Source organism: Pan paniscus, chromosome 6 (genome assembly GCF_029289425.2).
Source record: "Pan paniscus chromosome 6, NHGRI_mPanPan1-v2.0_pri, whole genome shotgun sequence".
NCBI lineage: Eukaryota > Metazoa > Chordata > Mammalia > Primates > Hominidae > Pan > Pan paniscus.
Window position 1 is genome coordinate 43,978,798 of NC_073255.2, and position 22,756 is coordinate 44,001,553.

A 22,756-nucleotide genomic window follows, 5' to 3' on the forward strand; every position below is an offset into this window, starting at 1 on the left:
TTGTAAGTTCAAGTGGCCTTTGGAGTGTGAATAAGTACCCATAATTCATCTATGATCAGGCAACACCTTTGTGAGTTTCTCTTATGGTTTGAATGGTGTTTTCTGCTTTCTAGTACCTCCACGGGAATCATCAACTATCTTTCTAAATGCTTACTTTTTACGTGAAAGATCTCAGGCAAAACTGTTATTTGGTGTAATTATTATAGCAAATCCTTTAGAATTGTCCAAGAGTATATTCTTCTTCCAGGGCGTTAGACACACTGCAGGAACACAGCTCTGGAGATTTGAAGGGTCCTCCTTGCTCCTCCTGGAGGAGTATTTGATCTATGGTAGCCTCCTTTCTCCACTGGAGTTCAAGTGGCCCAGGTCATTATTGACTCATGCGGAATTTACAATTTACAGGCAAGACATTGATGGCTTCTGCAATGAATGCTTTCATTCCTTCACATAGCAGCACATTTGGTCACTTAGAGTGGACATTTCATGCCAATTTTTTAGTGGCACCTTCTTCAGATTTCTCTCTCCACTTAAATCTGATATTTCAAGAGAAAATAAAAAAGTAAACTATTTTTTGCCACTCTAGAGTATCTCTAGTGTCTTTTTACAAAAATTCACTCAATATCAAAACAAAGAGTTTATTTCCTCCATAAGTTAAGAATTAATAAGTTCATTGAGAAATCTGCAGTGAGACAAGGTACTATGCTTACAAAAAAGTCTACTTTGAAAACAACTACATTGCCATTTTAGAACATACTTGGAATTGGTGAGCATATGATGTTTATGAGAGAGAACCAGATCACACAGTTTTGACCAGTGTATGCCATTTATTATAAGTAATCAAATAAAACCTGCCTGAGCAGAGAGAAGTAACTCCTTGGCACATTTGTTGAGCCTATTTGCAAATGTGTAGTGTTGACTGACCTGCATTGTAACCTTCTTACTTCTAACCGGCAATGGTTTTAACAGGTCCTAATGTAACTGGAATGACTCTTAAAGGGTTTTCCAAGTGTTTTTATTTGCTCCGAAATATTCTCACCCTTTGACTGCAGTTAGGTATTTGGGTCTGGGGCATTTTGAGTTCCTTGGGCAATTTGTAGGGAAAGAACAGCTCCAGTGGAAAGGTTGGTACCCCAGACTTCTCACCCCTTTCTCAGAAGCTGCTTTGTACAGTTTTAAGGGTGTGGGGTTGTGGATGATTCTTATTGTATTATGTTTTCTTTAAGAGAGAGAAAGAATAACATAACCCATCCTCTATTCATTTTTACTTATTTGCTTTTCTCATCCTGGATCCAGAAAGGGCATGAGGAAGCTTACCTGCACAGAGATCACACAAGGAAAACTGCAATTTAAAATAGGTAGAGGAGGAAATTACAAAGAGAAAATGCACTCATTTTTAAAACAAATATCTATTGAGTGCCTGCTGTGTGCACAGAATTGAGCTGAGCATTAAAGCTTCAGGATGAGCTGAACACTTCTCTTGCATGGAGCTTACAGTCTAAGGGAGAAACAAATGCTTATCAAATAACCACATGTGCTAAATGTTATGGGAGGAAGAGCACTGGAAATAATGATCTAATTTACTTCAAAGGAGGGAGGAGGCATATGATTAACTTTCCCTGAAGGCTGAATAAGGATGAACTGCTTTTGGAGGGTGGGCATGGTAGTGGTGGGAGAATGTTAATGTGGCTGTAATGGAACCATGGATGCCAAGGCCTAGGGGACACAGGACTTGATGCTTTTGAGAAACCAAAGGGTGCCTGAGGGCAGGAAGGCAGAGGGAGGCAGGGTGAGGAACTAGGCCGGAGGGTAGGTGAGGCAGCTCAGGAAACCTCTTTGTAAGAGCCATCATGGGCCATTGGAGGCAACAGCAGGAGAGTGATATGATTAGATTTGGTTTTACAATGAAAACAGGAAAGATAAAATGAAGTTCTGGGTAAGGTGAGCACACCCAAATCTAAACTGTATAGTTTGATAGCCACGTTTGATAGCCGGGATCACAGTTTAGAGAGAGAAAAGCAGGAAAGTGCTTAGCAGTGGATGGGAAGAGATGTAGCTCAGCCTGAGTTAGGAGGCCCCTTCAAGGCCCCAGGGAGGGCTGGGCTTCAAGTTGTGGGTTTCTTCAATGAAGGTGATGGTGGTGAGTTGATAGAAATTATTTTATTTCTGATTCTCATCGAGGCACAGGAAACTGAGACTCAGGAGTAGAATGAGTTGCCCAAGGTCACACTACATATTCAGCGCACAGTGGACTCTTCATCCCCAGGCAAGGGGTCTTTCCACCAGGCTGCTTTCTATGCTCCAAATAATTAGTTCATGCCATTTAAGTAATTTTATAGAGAACTTAATGGCTTGAATATTTTTAAAAATATATAATATTATCTGGAAAAATTAGGCTATAAAAATATAGGTACAAAAAAGAGCTTAACTGCATAAATACATTTCCATATATTTCTATGTGAATTTGCATATACACATAGAAAAAGTCGTAGAAGAATGTATATTAAAACATTATATTATCTGAGTGGTGGGACTACAGACAGGGTTTATCAAATTCTTTATTTTCTTTTATACTTTCTAAATGTTCTACAATAACAATGTTATTATTTAAAAAATTCTTAGGTTGTATATTCGGTTGGTACAAAAGTAATTGGGGTGTTTGCCACACTTTTAATGCCAAAAACCACAATTACTTTCTTACAAACCTAATGGATATTTTCTGTCTGATAAAATTTCCAGGAAAACTAAGTATAACATAATCAAGTGAATCCTACTGCAAGTATAGGGCATATTTATGTGTATTTACTTGTAGGAGACGTGTGAGCTGTTTGGACATGAGTGTACAGAACAAAAAGATTCTGGAAAAATACAAATTTAACCTATATGGGAGTTGAGGTCGCTTGTAAACTAATAAAGAATGAACAAGGAAACAGGTTTTCATTTGTAAACATTGATTTTTATGAGACATACTTTGAAAGGGATGGAGAAAGTCCCAGGCCAGGGTAGGTTCTCTCCAATCTCTTTCCCTTTTTTGTCTTCCATTGTAAAAACACTCCAGTGTTTTTGCATTTCTGTTCTTCTTCCAACTCTTCACATGGCAACTTAGAGAAGTGGGAAGGGTTGGATTATTGGAGGAACATGGGATGCTCTGGAAATTTCAGAGGAAATCAACTTCTCTCAAACCAGAGTACAAACAGGTAACCCTGGGATATAGCTTGTCTTAGATTGCCTGATTTGTGTCCTATACTTCATTTCAGGGAGACCTCCCTGCTGCAGGAGCCCCACACACCTAGAAGAGATGGAAATCTGCAGCCCATACTCACTTTTATGCAGTCTATGACCATACACACTCATGCACACTCTCCAAATCTTCTAAAGTAGTTTTTAAATACTTCAAATGTTTTCCAAAGGAGGCATCACTTCTTTCCACCCCTAGGCACTGCCCACAACCATGCCCTATTTAATTACTTTCACCATACATGAATATGGCAGAAGCCCTCTCAGGACAAGAGAAACCTTTTAACAACTAGGATGGGCCCTTCTGCCCATCAGCAGAAAAGCTGGCACAGAACAGAAAGGAATTTTCATCTTACCTAGGATATGGTTGACCTTTTTGCCAGTGGGCACTTTTCTGTAGACTGGTGGCTTTACAAGTTCAGGTTGGACCTTCTTGAGAATTGACAGGATTTGACCAGGGGCCAAATCTGTGACATCTAGGTTCAGAAACTAGTTCGCCTTCTGATCATGTTCTGAACTCTGGTTGCCTCTTATTTTCTACCCGCTTCTTGGGTTCAGAGTCCCACATTTTTCTTCTGAGTTTTGATACAATAATTTCTAGTTATCTCTGGCATAACCATGTGCTTGTCCCAGCATCTATTCCTTGGGTTGACACTGATTTTGGATATCCTCCCCAGGAATAGAGGAATAGTGTTAACTATGATGATAATGATGTTGATGATGATAATGATAATGGTGATGATGATAATGATAATGATGGTGATGATGATGATGATAATGATGATAATGATGGTGATGATGATGATGATGATTACCACTTCATGAATGCTGTCCATGGATATTGCTAAATGAGCTGATGTTCATGGCAACTGTATTAGAGAATATTGTTATCCTCCCATTTGCAAAAGAGAAACAATGAAAGAGGTTAAGTGACTTGTCTAAATTAACCTAGCTAGTGAAACACAGATCTGCCATTCCAAACATGTGTCTTACTCCAGAGATACTGCATTATCAAAATGGTTGTGGGAACCCTTGAGTGGCAGGAGTTGTGTAGTGATCACGAGATGATGTGGATCCTGTGGATACTGACATGTAAAAATTGTGTCAGTAAAGTGTGGAAGGACGGGGAGTTTCCTGGGAAGGATGAGGGCATACTTTTTGATAGTAGAACCTTGAGCATATTTATTTGCTGAGGAGAAAGCACTGATAGAGAAGTTGAAGATCCAGGAGGGGGGGGAAGGGGATTGTTGATGAGGGAGGACTCTGAGGAAGCAGCAGAGAAGGGGTCAAGGGGTTATCAGACTTGCTGAGGCTCTCCTGAGTTCTGGATGATGTGGTGCCTTAGTCTCACTCCATTCCTCACTGTCTCCCTCGGTACCTCAGGCAAGTCACCCCATCTCTAGACAAGATGTGGACTTTGCAATCTATTGTTGATTATGAACCTCCATTAATTAGCTTATGCAGAGGTTCAGTCTATATCCAGCCATGTACTTACTTGCAGGGAATATTATGGCAAAATCTCATCAGAATACTTCTATTTTCAAGCATAGATATCCAGTGTTTTTATTTATTTGTTAATTTTTAAAATAAATTTTATTGTGTATAATCGAAGTTTACAACTTGATGTTATGCGATACATAAAGATAGTGAAATGGCTGCTGTAGTGAAGCAGACTAACATATCTGTCATCTCACATAATTACAATTTTTGTGATAAGAGCAGCTAAAATCTATTTATTTCACAAAAATGTTTAATACAGGACAACTTTATTAACTTTAGTCCTCATGTTGTACATCAGGTCTCTGAACTTGTTCATCCTACTTATTTGCTATTTTGTATCCTTTGAACCACATCTCCCCATTTCCTCACCCTCTACCTCCTGCCGATCGTAACCACTGTTTCATTCTCTGTGTATTTGAGCCCTTTATATATATGTGTGTATATATATATATATATATATATGTGAGATCAAGCAAAATATTCCCCATATAAATGAGATCAAGCAAAACTTTTATGTTTCTGGCTTATTTCGCTTAGCATAATGCCTTTCAGTTTCATCCATTTTGTGGCAAATGGCAAGATTTCCTTTTTTTTTTTTTTTTTCTTGAGACGGAGTCTCGCTCTGTCGCCCAGGCTGGAGTGCAGTGGCACAATCTCGGCTCACTGCAAGCCCCGCCTCCCGGGTTCACGCCATTCTCCTGCCTCAGCCTCCCGAGTAGCTGGGACTACAGGGGCCCGCAACCACGCCCAGCTAATTATTTTATTTTTAGTAGAGACGGGGTTTCACCCTGTTAGCCAAGATGGTCTCAATCTCGGTCTCCTGACCTCGTGATCCGCCTGCCTCGGCCTCTTAAAGTGCTGAGATTACAGGCGTAAGCCACCGGACCCAGCCGCAAGATTTCCTTTTTTAAGGCTGAGTAATATGTCTGTGTGTGTGTGTGTGTGTGTGTGTGTGTGTGTGTGTGTGTGTGTGTGTGTGTGTGTGTAGCATCTAGGTTGTTTTCACCTATTGGCTATTGTGACTAATGCTGCAATGAACATAGGAGTGTAGATATCTTTACAAGGTGGTGATTTCATCTCCTTTGGGTAAACACCCAGAAGAAGGATTGCCAGGTCATATGATAGTTTTACTTTTATTTTCTTTGGGAACCTCCACACTGTTTTGTATAACAGCTGTACCAAGCTACATTTTTTTTTTTTTTTTTTTTTTTTTGAGACAGAGTCTCACTCTGTTTCCCAGGCTGGACTGCAGTTGTGTGATCTCGGCTCACTACAACCTCTGCCTCCCAGGTTCCAGTGATTCTCCTGCCTCAGCCTCCTGAGTAGCTGGGATTACAGGCGCCCACCACCATGCCTGGCTTATTTTTTGTATTTTTAGTAGAGATGGGGTTTCGTCATGTTGGCCAGGCTGGTCTCGAACTCCTGACCTTAGGTGATCTGCCTGCCTCAGCCTCCCAAAGTGCTGGGATTACAGGTGTGAGCCACTGCGCCCAGCCCAATCTACATTTCTATCAACAGTGTACTGGGGTTCTCTTTTCTCCATACTGTCGCAAACATCTGTAATCTTTTGACTTTTTGATAATGGCTATCCTTATGGGTATGAGATGATATCTCATAGTGGTATTAATTTGCATTTACCTGATGATGAGTGATGTTGAGCGCCTTTATATGAGGTTATTTATAGAATTGAAGAAAGATTCCTCATTCTGAAAAAAAAATTCTTCTGATAATGCAATTTATTCTTGGTGAACTATGTGGAATTGACTTTTTTCACTTTTTTTTTTTCCATAGAACTCTTTCAACCTATGGGAGGTAGGGACTTCTGCCCTCCAAGTTTTCATCGTGATTCCAAATGCACTACTGAAGTGGCATTGCTTTCTTTGCTATTAAACATGGGTTTTCTGCTTCTTCTAGAGAGTTCTTTTCCTAATGGAGGTCAGCAAACTGCAAGGCCTAGCAATGATTGATCCCAGTCCCATACAGCATTTTACACAGCCAAAGTAACAGCAGCCTGAGCCATGGCACAGTAAAAGTGGTTTTACATTTCCAATGCCTGTCCTAAAGTAGTTTTAGAGGTCAGCATTGATCAATAAATCATTCTGATCACATGTATCCTCTCTGGGGGCCCATTAGCTAGTGGTGATGACTTAGGCATCTCACCATCAGCTTCATTAGTCCAGAAGTTGCTGGGACCACAAGTTCAAATCCCTGTTGAGCTGATGTAGCTCTTGGTCTTCCTGAAGTAGATAAATTGAGCTTCACGTAGTTTGTCGTGCAGAGATTTCTATGACACATCATCTGCTCTCCGGTGGCAGTACAAGATCTATGACCCCTTTTTTTAAAATGAGACAATGCCTGATCCTACCCTAGTAACTTCTCTTTTCATCTAACTCAAATAAGGCAGATATATGGCTTCTGAAATGATTAGATTCATTAAATTCCTTAACATGCCATGTCAGGGCAATGATGCCCCTTTGCCAATAATCCCATGCCCTTAACTGTGTGAACATTCTGTGAGGGCTTGGTAGAGGGAGGCTTTCAAATCCAGTTCTTCCAAGACTCCAGCAGAGGACTGGAGTCTGGAAAAAGTAAGGAAGGGGACCGCTGGTAACCCTTTTGAATGACAGTAACAAAATGTCTGTATTTTTTCTGTTTGTGCCTTGTGACTGGTAAGATTATCAGGATGAGAGTAACATCAGCGTGGCTTATCTTCTTTCTGTAGCCAAGAGGGCTCACGATAGAGAAAAAGGTGATCTGCAGGCCAAGGACATTGTTCACACTGCATATTTATGCTTGTATACTCATGCAGTGTTGGAAAATGCAGTGAACTGTGAGTTTTAGTTGGGTAGGGCTTTGTCTGAAACTGGAGTCCAAAAGTATCATGAAGATTCTTATCATTGAGATGCTCAGGGTCCTGTAAAAACTCCTCAATAGTCAGTACCTGATTAATCCTCCTCCAAGAGTTCCTGACAAATCAACCAAGAGGCCAAATTATCTTCCAGGCTGTGGGTGGATAAGTGACCCCCCAGCTGGTTGTTAGGGACTGGCTGTGGCAGTTATTTATTTTACTGGGCTGGAAAAAACATGAGGACCTTTCTGTCCCCAAAGGTTCCTGCTTCTCCTCCTGGCCACTGGAGAGAGATACGAAGGAAGGCTGGTATTAAAGTTCTCTACCCGATCCAAACCTCTCCTCCCTCGTCCCTGTATTAAGAGGTTTCCCATACCTGTTGGCAGACCCCCATAAAAGGTGGCAAATGGGCAAAGCAGTGAGGGGTGCCAGCCCAAGAAGTCTGGTCTTCTCCCTGTGGCTGGATCGACTGAGATTCCCAAGGTCATTCAGTGATTTGCTGCCAGAGTGGAAATCACTCCCTAGGTCCCCTGACTTGGCATCCAGCTCTCCATCCATTAGACCGTGCAGCCTCTCACCACCAGCGAGACACGCTCAGGACACTTTAATTTCAGAGTTTGATTCTATGTCTATTTTTCAGCTATTTGCTGCAACATTCTGGGAAAGTAAGGTTTAAATTTCCTACAATCCAAATCATTTTCTAGTTTACTTATAAGTGATTCTGAAACAGTTGGCCCTGGAAAGCTGACAACTTGATAAAATGTATCTTTCAAATCAACCTAGTGCTGCCTTTATATATAGTTAAATCATCCAAATCCAGGGTGCCGAGTTAAGAAACGGAGATCTTCTGTTCCCAGGCTGCCTGTCACTTTGGGTAAGAAAACACACAGAGTTATGCTCGCTTATGCTTACTCAAGTGAGGTCTCTTGGGAAAGAAATAAGCACTGGCTTTTGGCAGGTTTATCTGCTTTTAGCCAATAAGAAATGGTTTCTGCGGTGATGTGCATTGGACAAAGGTGGTTTGGGGAGACTTAGTGTCAAAACTAGCAGCCAATATAATGTTGATGGAGAAAAGATTTTATATATATATATTATTATGAAGGTTGGAGGGTTGAAGAGCAATACTGAGCATTCAACACCAATGATGGCAGTTTCTATTGCTTTAAAAAAATAGATTGATCTGTATTTGAACTGATGTGGCATTTATTCATGACAACAAGCTGGGATTGATGTGACATGCCTTGCATCTCTCTACACCAACCCAGGATCTCAGACATGGTGGCTTCTCTGATTTTGCTACACACTATGATTGCATCCCACCCTTTGGGGGAAAAATGGGGTCAAGGGCATGAAAAAACTAGGGAGTCATTTCAAAACATCTACATTTATATCCAGAGATTCTAGATGTCAACAGAAGGGTTTTGATGCCTTTTTATTTCAGGGTAAATCAGTGAAATGAAATCATTATCCTCATACTACTATTGTAGTTGACAATTAATTAAAAGATTAATTAAAATAAATGAACAGATACACTGATTAAGCTGATTTTCTTTTTTATTTCAACAGCCCAGATAAAGTCGTGGTGCTACTTATTCAGTTTTTTCCCTTCATCTCTGTATGATGCTTGTTTTTCTAAAGAGTAGGAATGTAAAAATCAGTACTGTAGTTGAGTCCCTTAACATCCAGGCCAAAGAGTGCAGTACCATGAGCAGCTTTGCGGGCAAAGGGGACGCACTTGGAAAAACAGCCAGGTTGCTGGGAGGGTGAGAGATCAGATGGGTACCCTTGCCACTGGTGTAAACATGGATGACAGCTAATTTAATAAACTCTGCCACCTATAATGTTCACAAGTAAGTGGTAGGGACACATAAACATTAATAGTATCTGTTAGAAATCTGGCTGTTCACAGTGATAATTAGCTTTAAAAATGGAAGATGATTTAGATTTTGAGAAATACTGTTGTAAACACAATGAATAGCATACATTACTCATAGGTTTGTTAGTCAAACATTTCAAAGTACAAACATTAGTCTGGTTAAGTCATTTAAAATCAAGTTAAAGGGATGTGTTTCCTACTTTCCCCAGTCATTCCCACACTCTGTTGTCTGTCTCCTTGGCCAAGTAGCTGTGCTGGGCATCTAAGACAGTAGTTGCAGCATGGGCTTTGGAGTAAGGTAGACCTGGGTTTGCTTCCTGCTTCCACTTTGCTTTAGCACCCCGGTATATAAGCTCTCTTGGCCCCAGCGTGATAATGCCTGTATAAGGCATTTATAGAATTAAATGAGCAAATATACATATAGCTCTTTGCTTAGTTACTAGCACAGCAAGTGCTCCCTTAACAGCACTGTTACTGTTATGTGCTCATGTATCTGAGCATTATGTCTAAGTTCATTCACATCTAAGATCCCTAAAGGCAAGGCTTATGCCTTGGTCTTCTCTATAGTACTTCCCACATTGCTAATAGTTGATCCATTTTATTGAAATTAATTGGATTAGAAATTGCAACCGCAGGTAGAACCACTTTCTAGGGTTGATAACCCTGAATGAAACATGAATTCATGCTCTTCTTTTGTATATAGGCTGTGTGGGTGAGGGTGGGGCCTCCTAGCCAAGTTGAAAAAAAGATGACAACTGGGGAAGAAAATATCACTACTGCAATGAATGTACCGATGACTGCCCTGGCTCAAGGCATAGTAATCTTTCCCTTTGTTTACTGTGAATCTAGGCAGAACCCCAGCAAAATGGAGAAGCTGGCTGTGTTTCTGTAGTAATCCCATGGCCCGGAAATAGTAAAATAGTTCAACATGTGCTGTTCAACTGATACTATGTGCTGATTCATGCTTTCAGGTTGTAGGACAGTTGGAAATTGTTCAAGAGGGGTGGACCTGTGGAATAAAATGATCCCGGTACACAGGTTCTCCCCCTCTCATCCATAAAAGAACCACACCTGAAAGTGAAAGTTGAGTAGTGACTTTCCTCAGTGACCAGTGTGGTGGAATGAGGGATAAAGCAATCTCATATCCAAGCAGGCAAAACAAGATCAGATTAAAGAAAAAGCATTTGGGGGTTCTGAAAGGAACTGATCAACTTTTAAAAAGAAATAATTTCAAATGAATATTTCTCTTGCTATTACTGAGTTTTTTTGGGGGGTGGGGGTTGGGGGGGAGTTCACTCCTAAAGCTTTTTTTTCTTAGTAATGAGATAGAGCAACCTTATATGAGAGGAAGGAGATGAAGAGGGTGAGATGGAAAGGGTATTAAAAATCTTTTTCACTATAGCCAGGATGCCTTGCTTTCCAAACTTGTGTGAAAATTGTGAAAAGTGGTTTTATTTTTGGGAAAAGAGGGAGGAGAATAAGAGAATGATTTGTTGGAGACCAATCTGGAGGAGTATAATTCCCATTTAGAAAAACTCAACTTGCAAATGATAAGCTCTGAAGTTGCAAATACCTTTGAAAAACTTTGCTAGCAAATCTACATCAAATGTATCCTGTAGTATTTGTCTTAAACCAGGTTCATGTGTATTGAAATGTTTTACTCTCAAGACAACTACATGTTGTGTCAGAGGCTGCATAAATAAAAGGCAAACATCCAATTTTATAATTTATATTATAATTCAGTCGTCTTAATTTTTGTTCCCCAAGCTTTCTGAAAGGAAGATAGACTTGAAAGAGAGAAATTTATTTTTAAAGTTTATCTGTTATTTTAGCATGAAAGTTTTATGTATATATTTTTATATGAAATGTGTAAATAGCCATATGACAAACACTATTCAATTAGCCACCCATATTAAACAATGTAATACTACCTATTGTTGAAGCCCCTGAGGATTCCTTCTTGAGAAAATTCCCCTTCCTACTCCCAAAATGTAACTCCTATCCTGAATTTGATGGGTCACATTATTTTTCATATTAAATAGCTGTTAGTTTCCAAAAAATACATATTAAATACACATTTTGGCTGATAGAGACGTAATGACCTAAGAAAATGTCTATATCTCTCTCTAAATGACCAGGTAAAATCCAGATTGTGAGTTTCTTGCCTAACACAGGAATGTAGCACCAACAATGAAGGAATGTTTATGCTGTGTCTAAGATTAGTGGATTACAGTATGATCGTAAACATGTATTTTACAAAAGACCATATTGACTACAGACCCCCATTAGATCATTTAAGTTAGCTGAATGATCATGAAAGAATTGGGCAAGTGTTCATTGACGTTTGAGGCTTTTCCATTATTCAGTAGATATTTTGCAATTTCACGTTTTTTTCCCTTTTAACCCTGTCTCTAGTCTTCATTTCAGCTATGTAGTTTATGTCAGTACTGTGCTTTAGATTAATTGAGATAATATATAAAAAGAGTTTAGGAAACTATACAGCATGAAATGAATGCTGTTATAATTGCTCCGTTACTGAGAAAGCCAGAAATTTGAGAGATACTGCTTAAAGGGTAATGAAAAAAATCTCAGAGTGGGATTTGCAAACTAACTTTAATACATGGAGGACTTCCTTCTAGATTTTTCGAGTTTTATAGCTGGATGGAATCTTCTAGACAGTCATTCATCTTGTTTATTTAAAGATACAAAATTAAGGTATAGAGAAGTTAAACAACTCAAAAGCATGCAAGATCATTCAGGAAGATTCAAGACGAAAACCAGTGTTCCCAACCCCTTATTCATTGCTCTTCCCTTCCCTGCTTACCTCTTCAGGAAAAGGAAGCTGGGGGAGGAATGTCTAGATTTCAACCATGCACCACGTACATGCACAAATCTTCACCTAGCATCAAAGTAATGCTTTTGTGTCACTTGGCCTGGCAGGACTGAACAGAATGGTTTTCTTCATGGTCAAAACTTTAAGGGGAGTTTTCTTTTGTTTCTACTGCAAACTAAATAGTCTCTCTTTTCCTAGTGCCACCAGATATGTCTTTAGAACTTCTTTGTATTTATTGTAATCTCTGAATATTGTGTTTTACAGCCTGTAAATTAGATATAGAATTGAATACCAAGGCAGAGCACAGGCTGTTAAAATGTTCAATTCCGGCGGGGGAACCAGTGAGCGGTTAAGGCCTGGTGCATATAATGTTAATATTACATTAAGTACTATGTTATTGCATGAGATGCTTATTGTTAATGTCTGTGGGGAGGATCCGTTCCAAAGATTTCAATTTCAATAAACAGATTACGCAGTTCCACCATACACAATTAGGGAGGTGGTAATGAAATGGTTATAAAGTCCCTTGTGGATCTGTCATCTTTTTTTTTAATTTTGTAAATAACATCAGAAGCATTCTAGAGGGAAGTGCTTATGCATTTATTTATTATCGATTTTTTAAAAATACATTTAACATTACTGGTTATTGCAAATCCAATCTCAGTGAGTTAAAGAAGATAAGCTGTTTCTAGATTATTAAATGCTGAGTGTATAGGGAATTGTGAAGTGGCATCCTTCATATAAATATATTAAACATTAATGAACAGTGATTGTAAGGAATTAATTTACAGCTACATTTACTTGGCAAATAAAACCGTATTAAGGTTTTGCCCTTTTGTTGCATGCAATGCATGTTTTAAAGAAACCCCTTTGGCTAATGGTTTGGATGACTGCAAGTGATTCTGTCCTACAGCTGAAATCATGCACAACTGCAGAGAATCAAGTCGGGTTAAACATACATTCTTTCAACAGGCAACGAATTGTTGGAGGTGCAACTTCAATAAACTGACAAAGTTTTGAGGGATCCCTAAATGGTTAACTGTTATTCCTTCTGGGACCTATAATAAAGCAGTAAAAATGAATGCTGGATGGTTAGCAGCCGAAATATCTCCTTGGAGTAAGATGTTTAATATAGCAGATAAAAATTCAGGATGCTAGCCGTTCATTCAGGAAGCCATGCTACAGGCTGAAGAGCAGGGATCTGAAGCAGGCTGTCTGGATTTTTTTTCCAACTTCAGCAATTCATGTAATTTCTCTGCGCTTTAGTTTCTTCATCTGTAAAATGTGGATAACTATGTTCCATTCTTCCTAGAATGTTGTGATGGAGATTAAAGGAAACATATACAGTAAGCACAAAACATAGTATGTTGCTCATAGTACTCAATAATTATTAGTAATTTTTTAAAAGCATTCGTCATTCACTCCTGAATTCAGTAAGTGATTATTAAATATTCTAATTGGCAGGATTGAGGATACAGTGTTGAATCGCAGTCCTCAAGTTTCACAGATTTTGCAAAATTTCTAGACATGATTGGGAAATGCCAAGGAATTTAGATACAGTATTAGGTTTTTCAGAGGGACATAACCAATAGGATATAGAGAGAGATAGACATATGCGGGTGGATTTATTAGGGGGCTTGGATCATATGATTATGGAGGCTGAGAAGTCTCATTATGGGCCATCTGCAAGCGGGATAACCAGGAAGGCCAGTGGCATCACTCTTGGTCTGAGGCTGAAGGCCTGAGAACTGGGAATCAGCATGTGGAAATCCCAGAGTCCAAAGGCCAGAGAACCTGAAGTTCTCATGTCCAAGGGCAAGAGAAGGGTGCTCCAACTCCAGGAGAGGAAATTCGCCTTTCCTCTGTCTTTTTGTTCTATTCAGGCCCCCACCAATTGGATGGTGCCCACCCACATTGGATGAGGATGGATCTTCCTTACTCAGTTCACTGATTGAAATGCCGTCTTTTCTGGAAACACCCTCACAGACATCCCCAGAAATAATGCTTTACCAGCTATCTGGGTATTCCTTAATCTAGCCAAGTTGACATCAAAAAATTAACCGTTGCAGGCTGGGTGCAGTGGCTAACACCTGTAATCCCAGCACTTTGGGAGGCCAAGGCAGGTGGATCACTTGAGCTCAGGAGTTTGAGACCAGCCTTGCCAACATAATGAAACCCCGTCTATACTAAAAATTAAAAAAAAAAAAAATTAGCCAGGTGTGGTGGTGCGCGCCTGTAATCCCAGCTACTCAAGAGGCTGAGGCAGGAGAATTGCTTGAACCTGGGAGGCGGAGGTTGTAGTGAGCCGAGATGGTGCCACTTCACTCCAGCCTAGGTGACAGAGCAAGATTCTGTCTCAAAAAATAAAAAATAAAAAAATAACCATTTCAGATGCCCTCCTCCAGTGTCACATTATTGTTTTTCTATAGGATTATGTTCTTGTCTATGTTCTATGTCTTATCTTTCATTGGCAGTTTATAATTACACAAAGATATATAACCGCTTTTTCTTTCTCTGTTTCTTCCCCAATCCATTCTTCAACGCTCATCCAAGAAGAGGTATTAGACAAAAGCTCCCCTGCATCTAAGCACTGTGGAGCACCTGAATATATAATTAACCCAGTCAGAAGTTATTGTCCAAAGACTTACACTTTTATAGCTTTGACTACCACATTTAATTTCTATGTAGTCTTTTTAAAGTGTTGAAACGTACACGCATTTCTGCTGGGTAAACACATAAGCATATCTATCTCAATCCAGATAATTATTGCATACCTGCTCTGTGCAAAGCACTGCAGGAGAAAATGCATAGAACATATATTAAAATGGGCATTATACTAGGTACTGTGGTGGGAAGAGGTAACAAAAAGATGATAATAGATAGTAACAGAAGGGATGAAAAGAGGGTAGGAAGGAAAAGAAAGAAGGGAAGGAAGAAGTAAATAGGCAAACTGTGTTCTTGAACCTAAGAATTTGTCAATGAAAGAGAAGAGAAGAGGAAGAAAAGAAAAAAAGGAGAAGGGGAGTGAGGCCAGAGAAGAGAAAAATATCTACCTAAACCCGTCAGAAAGGAGAAGGTAGACCTGTGACTGTCAACAAGAAAGACACGCCTTCCCAGAATCTTTGGATGGCATGGGCAATTTAAATAAGCCAATCCTGAGATTCTGACATAACATGAGAGGGCCGCTATCTTGATTCAGTGTCTCTGATGGTGTGGACAGAAGTGGAATTAGCAAGGGAGACTGGGAAGTACGAGTTGAAGAACTATCAGCAAACATAGGAGAGGACAGCGTCCCAAGTTGAGAGAGGGTTTCTGAAGGAGGCTGTGGCCAATATGGAGCATATGTTATAGAGCTCCTAGCACACAGTGAACACTTACTGAATGCTAGTTATTAAAATAATTTATTAATTCTGTATGGAGCATCCAGTAGAGGAAGACTGAGAACAGCCAAATGGATTTTATAATTTCAGTAAACCAGTGGCGGAAGGCTTATTTCAGAGCTCTGGTAGGAGCAGTTTACAAGAAGGGTCCCTCCAGTCCGTCTTGTACTTTTCCGTCCCACAGACACTCTTCTGGTTTCTTCTACTTTAATGTCTCCAATTAGCCTTTCTGATTGGAGCCTCTGTCCCAGTCCGCACCTGTGATTCTCCTTGTTGCCACTCATCTATGACAAACACCTCAGCTATCAACAAGAGAGGGCCATTCTGTGTGTCATGAGACACTACTTCTTTATTTGTAGCTGATATTCATCTAAAACTGACCTCCTGCTTTCCTGCTTCTGGACTTTTGCTCCAGCCCATTCTCATCTCCCTTGGTAGAAACCCTGCCTCTACCATCAGCCCTATTTAAAAATCAGCTTATTTCATGAAGACTTTGTTGATTAATTCTTTCGGATTAACTTGCCTCAATATTCTTAGCACTTATAATATTATATCTTGTATGATAGTTGTGAACTTGTAAATCTCCTTGCTAGATTTAGGACTCTTAAAGGAGTGCCCACGTGTTATAATGTCCAGAGGATAATTTTTGTCAGTGACTTGCTAAGTGAGAGCATTACCTTTTTTTGGGTGCCTCTTTCAGTGCCAAACACAGTGTTTTGCACATAATAGTTACTTGTTAAATAGATGTTGAATTGAGTTCATGGCAGCCATTGATATCTTTCATTAGCCTTTTAGTTCACATTTTGTGCACAAAGTAGTAGTACATTCTGATGAAAGTTCTGGGTCAGACTATCAGAACTGTGAGAGCCCAGGAGAAGCAAATGCACAAGGGTAAAGTACCAGAGAGATTTCCTGTTTCTTAGTTATCTATTCTAATCATCACCCACTCCAGGTACCATCTATTCCTAACTACAATCTCTTGCCTTCTCTCTTTTCTCCTGTTTGCCCTTTCTTTCCTCTGCTGAGATTCATCTTCACAAATCTTTTTATAGGGAGATGGTTTAATACCTTCCACTTCATGTAGTACTTTGTCTTTTCAGAAAAACATTCACATGCATCTCATTGAAACTGATACGCTACTTGAGTCACTTCCGTCTGCCTGAAGTATATTTCTTTGTTCTAACTTAGTCTCATTTCTGCAAAGGTCAGTAGAATTGTAGTACTAGAATTTAGTATTTCTCCAGTTTTCAATCTTCCAAAGACAGCTGTATGACAGATATATTGGTGTAGGTATTAACCCTGCCAGGCAGATCCAGGCTGGTATCTTTGTTTTATAGATGAGAAAATAGGAGCCCAGAGAGGTCAAGTGATTTGCTCAAGGTAGCTGACTTCGGAACGGCCCATGTAAACTGATGAGGCATCTTTCAAATCCTCAGACCAAAGCCATATGAGTATTGCTTGGCTCATGGCTCTATTGGTCAGTGACAGGCACCTTGTCTCCCCACAATTTTATGATACAAAAGCGGTACTGTGCAAATCAGGGAAGAACATCCGGAGACAGAATAATGAAGAATAAGGGAAAAGAAAAATAGATTATGCAAAACAGGAGGTAGACTGCCCTGCATCTGTTTAAGTACATTTTGCCATGACATTTAGGGACCAAGAATTGGGTGTCTTCTCATGTGTCATCATCTTACGTGGTATACTGGCCATCTTCTCCAATGTTTATTTCACCTGCATGGTAGAGTAACGCTGTCCTTGGATCAGAAAATAAGGCACTTGACCCACCATTCATCATAACACGTGCTTTGGATGTATTTTTCTATTTGTGGGGATGCCTTTCTGCTGATCCATTTATACCCTCTCATGGAGTTTCCATGGTGACCAGGAGGCATTTTTATAGGACATGTGGTCAGGGGCTGTGGATAAGTCTGTGTCTGTAGAACACAGAGAGCCTAAGTGTATGTAGCAGGAGAGAAAAAGAAACTTGGTAAATGAAGCCATGTGATAGAAAAAGAGCTCCAGAGGGAAGATAAGAAGTGTGCAAATAAGACTTAGTGAGGAATATTTACAGTAGTTAGGATATTTTAATTTGCATTTTAATTTCTAACAACAGATGCTCTGTAGAAGAGTGGTACATGTTCAGTAAGCAGGCTTGGTTGCAATGCCAACTTGAGAAGGTTTAACTGGTAGACCTAGTTACTCTACGCCAATAAATACAACAAAGTTTTACATCTTCCAAAACGGTCTATAGTTTCAACGGAATAGGCCTTAACTTAAATTTCATTCACACAGTGACGTTTTGTTGTACCTGAATTTTGCTTTTTCCAAGATCAGATAGTCTCCATTTAGCAAGTCAGATAAATCTCCATGATGCAAGTTTGATGTGAGTCCAATGGAGCCATATTCCCCAAAGTGTGTTCCTTGGTGGACCACTTCACCAGGGTGCTCATAAGTAACGTGCCAAACTATAGTTCTGTGGACAAAGAAGTTTAGTATAAACAAAGTTAAACACTCTGGCTTTCTCAGAGCCATGATGCCATTGTGCTGGTAAATGTCTAAGTGGGGATAGTACTCAGTATTTCCCAGACATTTTAATAAATAAAACATTTCCTCTACTACCTTAGTATCATTCAGAAAACTGAGTAATTACTTGGGTAAATGCTGTTATAGAGCCTGGGTTTTCTAGGCATCTGTAACATGGTTTGTCATATCATTCTAGGGACGACTGGGGCATGAACAAAGTTAGAACATCTTAGCTGTGTGTCTCTACTATTACCCCACACTCTGGAGAATCTCTATCATTCATAGAAGCACCTTGTTTTGCTTTCTGATGTCTGGCTTTAACTCATACCAATATGAATTTAACCCCTTTCTCTTAATCAAAGACAATTTTAAATGCAATGTGTCAAAGAGTATATGATCAACTAGAATCTGACAGAGAATATCAAGCCCTGATCTACCTAAGGAAGTTTTCTGGACAATTAATTAGATAATTTCTAAAAATCAAGAAATCATATCTCCCAAGAATCATATCTAAGCCATTAGTATTGACTCAGAAAATCTGCTTTAATTCTCATGTTTGAATCTCTAGTGGAGATAAGAAGCTATCTATTGTAGCTATGAAAATTGTGGAGAAGTTTCTAGAAGTAGTTTCATGGAAGGAGTAACACAGAGAACACAGCATTATCAAGCATTATCTGTAGTGGGAAGTGTTCTGGATGGAGATTCAGAGACTTGGGGGCCTACTCCCTGCTTTGACACTTATGAGGTGATTTTGACCAAATCCCTTAAAACCTCTTTTGGGACAGCACATTTGGCATCCTGTGGATCTGTCTCTTGCGTCAATAGTGTTTGGACAGAACAGATCCAGAGACTCTCTTTCTATTAAAATAAAAAATAAATAAACCTCTCTTGGTTTCAGTTTCATCTTTAAAATTTAATGGTTAAAGCAATTTCACTACTGGATATATTTCCAGAGGAAATGAAATCAGTATGTTGAAGAGATGTCTGCACTCCCATGTTCATTGTAGCGCTATTTACAATAGATCAGAAATGGAAACAACTAGGTGTCCATCAGTGGATGAATGGATAAAGAAAATGTGGTACAGATACACAACGGAATACTATTCAGCCTTAAAAAAGCAGGAAATCTTGTCATTTGTAACAGCATGCATGAACCAGAGGGACAATATGTTAAAAGAAATAAGCCAGGTGCAGGTTACCAGAGACTGGGAGAGGGATGAAGTCTGGGGAGAAGGGGAGATGTTGTTCAAAGGATACAAAATTCCAGTTAGGCAGGAGAAGTAAGTTCAAGAGATCTACTATAAAACATGGTGACCATAGTTAATAATGATGGATTGTATACTTGAAAATTGCTAAGAGGGTAAATTTTTAAGAGCTCTTACCACAAAAAAGGTAACTATAATGTGTACATTCATTATCTTGAATTAGCCATTCCGCAATGTATACATATTTCAAAACATGTTGTATATATTTATGATATCATAAATTTTGTCAATTTAAAAATAAATAATAATAAGTTTCAAACATAGCAGTTAAACCATTGATTTTTTTTTCACCGTCTTTTCCTTCCTACATCCATGCTTTTCAAATGAAATCATTTCTATAAAGTAGATAAAAGCACTCCATAGAGTCCTGCTGGAAGGTCACAGGGAGGGACAGGGTGGCAGGGTAGGTGGAACTCTGAGCCCACTTCCATCCCAGAGTTCCACCTACTCTGCCACCCTGTCCCTCCCTGTGACCTTCCAGCAGGACTCTATGGAGCAGGGTAGGAACCCATTGTTCTGGAAGGTCCCCATTAGCAATAAGGCTCTGGGTGTGCTAAGTCACAATTTGTGCTGGGTGCAGTGTCAGATGGGAAGGGATGCTGTGGAAGCATTTGCCATCCAGAGCTGCTGGTGGTCCTTAGGGTGTGCACTGAAGCAGGGTGGAGTTCACAAAAAGAGTTGTGGCCAGCATGGGGGAAGCCAGGGATAGGGCATGCTGGCCTCACACATGTGAGCAAAGGAAGGGAATGAAGATGAGAAGGAGAAGCTAAAGTCTAATACTCCTGTAGTTAAAGGTGAATATCTGTTAAGAATTTTGTGTCTGAAAGTTATTTCTTTACGGCAGGCTTTACAAGGAGATGCTGATCCTCTCCAGTAAGCCAGATAAGTCTTTTTTGCCCTCATTCACTCCATTCCCAAGTCTGCATTAGGTACATTAGATATGGTCCCACTTTTCCTATTCATTAATATTAGCATGGTGCCACCCATTATTTTTATTTCTTTGAAGTCATCCTTGGCCTATTTATTTAAATTATGCAAAGGGTTTGTATTTCCTAAGATTACAACTCCACTAGGATCAATGATTATGTCATGCTTCCCCGGGGATTACAGCCTGCCCTGACTGGCGGCGCACTCAGTGTTTTCATAGGACTTTTCCATCCTGGTGATAATCTAATGCCCTTGATTAAAAGGCAGCTGCACTCCCCCCAGCCCCTCATAAAGTGGTGTCTCAGGTGGGACTAACCCCTCCTTCATTTGTTAACCCTTTTAAGCCAGGCTGTGGCTACCCAACATCGCTTACTCTTTGTCCTCAGTCTCAACTGAAGACCATGAATTTATTTCCACTAAAATTTGAAACGTTGAAACTAGACCAACTATGAAACTAATTGTCTAAGACAGTGATGCCTTACATGAGTCCCTGGACCCCTAGAGATTCTGAAGCCAATAGTGGCAGTTTCGTTAACTATTTTTATTGTTTCAAAAGTCGTCAAATAAGAATTTACTCATGATAAAAAAATTAACAGATCAAATTTCTTTCATTAGGCTGAAGTTATATTATTTTTGTGGCTTAATAGGCTGATCTGTAACCCTGAAGGATAGTCATATATGTTTCGATAAATTAAAAATGAGATCAGAATATTATCACCTTTAAAGAAGTTCAGTTTATTTGACATAAAAGTTTCCCAAGATCAAGATGCTTAAGATAAAACAGTAGTCAAGCTCTTGATGGAGGAAAAAACCTGGAAACTTAAGAAAAAGAAGAGGGGGGAAACAGGAGAGTTTTCTAAATAGAGGATCAAGGTGAATAAAAATCCAGAGGCAAAAAGTAATAATTAGCCAATAAATACAATAAAAATTAGGAACTGACCAGCCACACATGAGTAAAACTTTCTCAATCCCAAACTTTCCAAATCCATGTAGTACATTGCAGCTCCTAGGTGATCATTCTTGCTTTGTGGTAAGCAAATCACATCCTTCGGAGAACCTTTTCCATTCATTCCTTCTCCCTACTCTAGGACGTTTAACGTCATCCCTGTCATTGCACCTCACTACTCAGCAGCACAAATATCTATTCGTGTTCATCTTTTCCACCAGACTGTATCCTATGTCTTGACATTTTCTGTGTCCAGCATAATGTCCAACACAAACAAGATATTTCACCAATAGTGGTTGAATTAATAAATAAATGAATGAGTCTTGCTGCCAAAACCTAAGACATTTTATCACTTTTAGGTCTGGTTTTTCAAACGGATTCCACAGACAGTGTGGAAAACTTGGTTGGTTCCACAATTAAAAATAACTTTGGAAAATGCTATATCCTATAATCCCTTCTCATATTCACAGTCCATTTTACATATTAACGGGAGTTAGACTTTCTCTCCAAGTTCAATTTGGCTTGACCTCTAGTATCTCCCAACCTTATTTGATCACGTAAACTTTCTTCGCCCGCTAAATTATGGATACCAGAGAAGTAATGTTCTCTAAGACACTGATTGGGAAACAGTTCTTTGGAGAAGCAGGGTGTGTTTAGGAAGAGGTACAATGGGCATCATTTTGACAAAGCCCAAGTGTCAGCCTGACTGTTATCTGTGAAAGCCGGAGCCTGTCACTAGCCCTTAGGAAAGTCACACTTCCAAGGGACTGAGGGCTTGTCCCTACCTCTCTAACCCCTGGGGCTCTCTGGAGCTTTTTTGTTACCACTGTGATCCTTGTTTATCCTGTTTACCTTAATGGATCCTGTCCAACTGCTGAGCCTACCTGTGGAAGGTAATGCTGGAATGTTCACCTCGCCCTAGTAAGGCAGAAAGCCTCTTTCCAAGCAGGTGCACTTCTTGGGGGATAAAAGACACGTTTCATGACCAGTAGTGTCCCAAATTTGAGTGGGGTTTTCCCGTAGACTAATGTTAGCTCTGTAAGTTTTCTATATGGAAATAGACAAACTACATTTTGGGAAATTTTTGTGGGTTTGGCTATTAACTCATTTCAAAATAATACATATTCTTTGTAGCATATTCAAATAATATAGACATCTTTCCTCACACCTCACACCCCATTCTCCAGCAAACATTTAGAATAGTTTGATTTAAATTCTTTAGTACTTTGTGTATATCCAAACAAATTTCATATGCATAAAGACAGACAGATAATATGTTGTATATATAATATCTATAAGGTATATTATATAAACTCATATACCTACACTCATATGTATATGAACATAATTTGGCTAAAAAACATACTTGTCTTAGGCATGTTATTAAAAACTTTTCTTTTGTACTGCATAAAACATCATTA

General features: G+C 39.5%; 1 protein-coding gene across 4 annotated transcripts in view; it reads left to right on the forward strand.

Moving 5' to 3' along the window:
• Positions 1–22,756, forward strand: part of POU6F2 (POU class 6 homeobox 2) — a 491,076-nt gene that overhangs the window by 166,509 nt on the left and 301,811 nt on the right. The gene's annotated exons all lie outside the window — the stretch shown is intronic.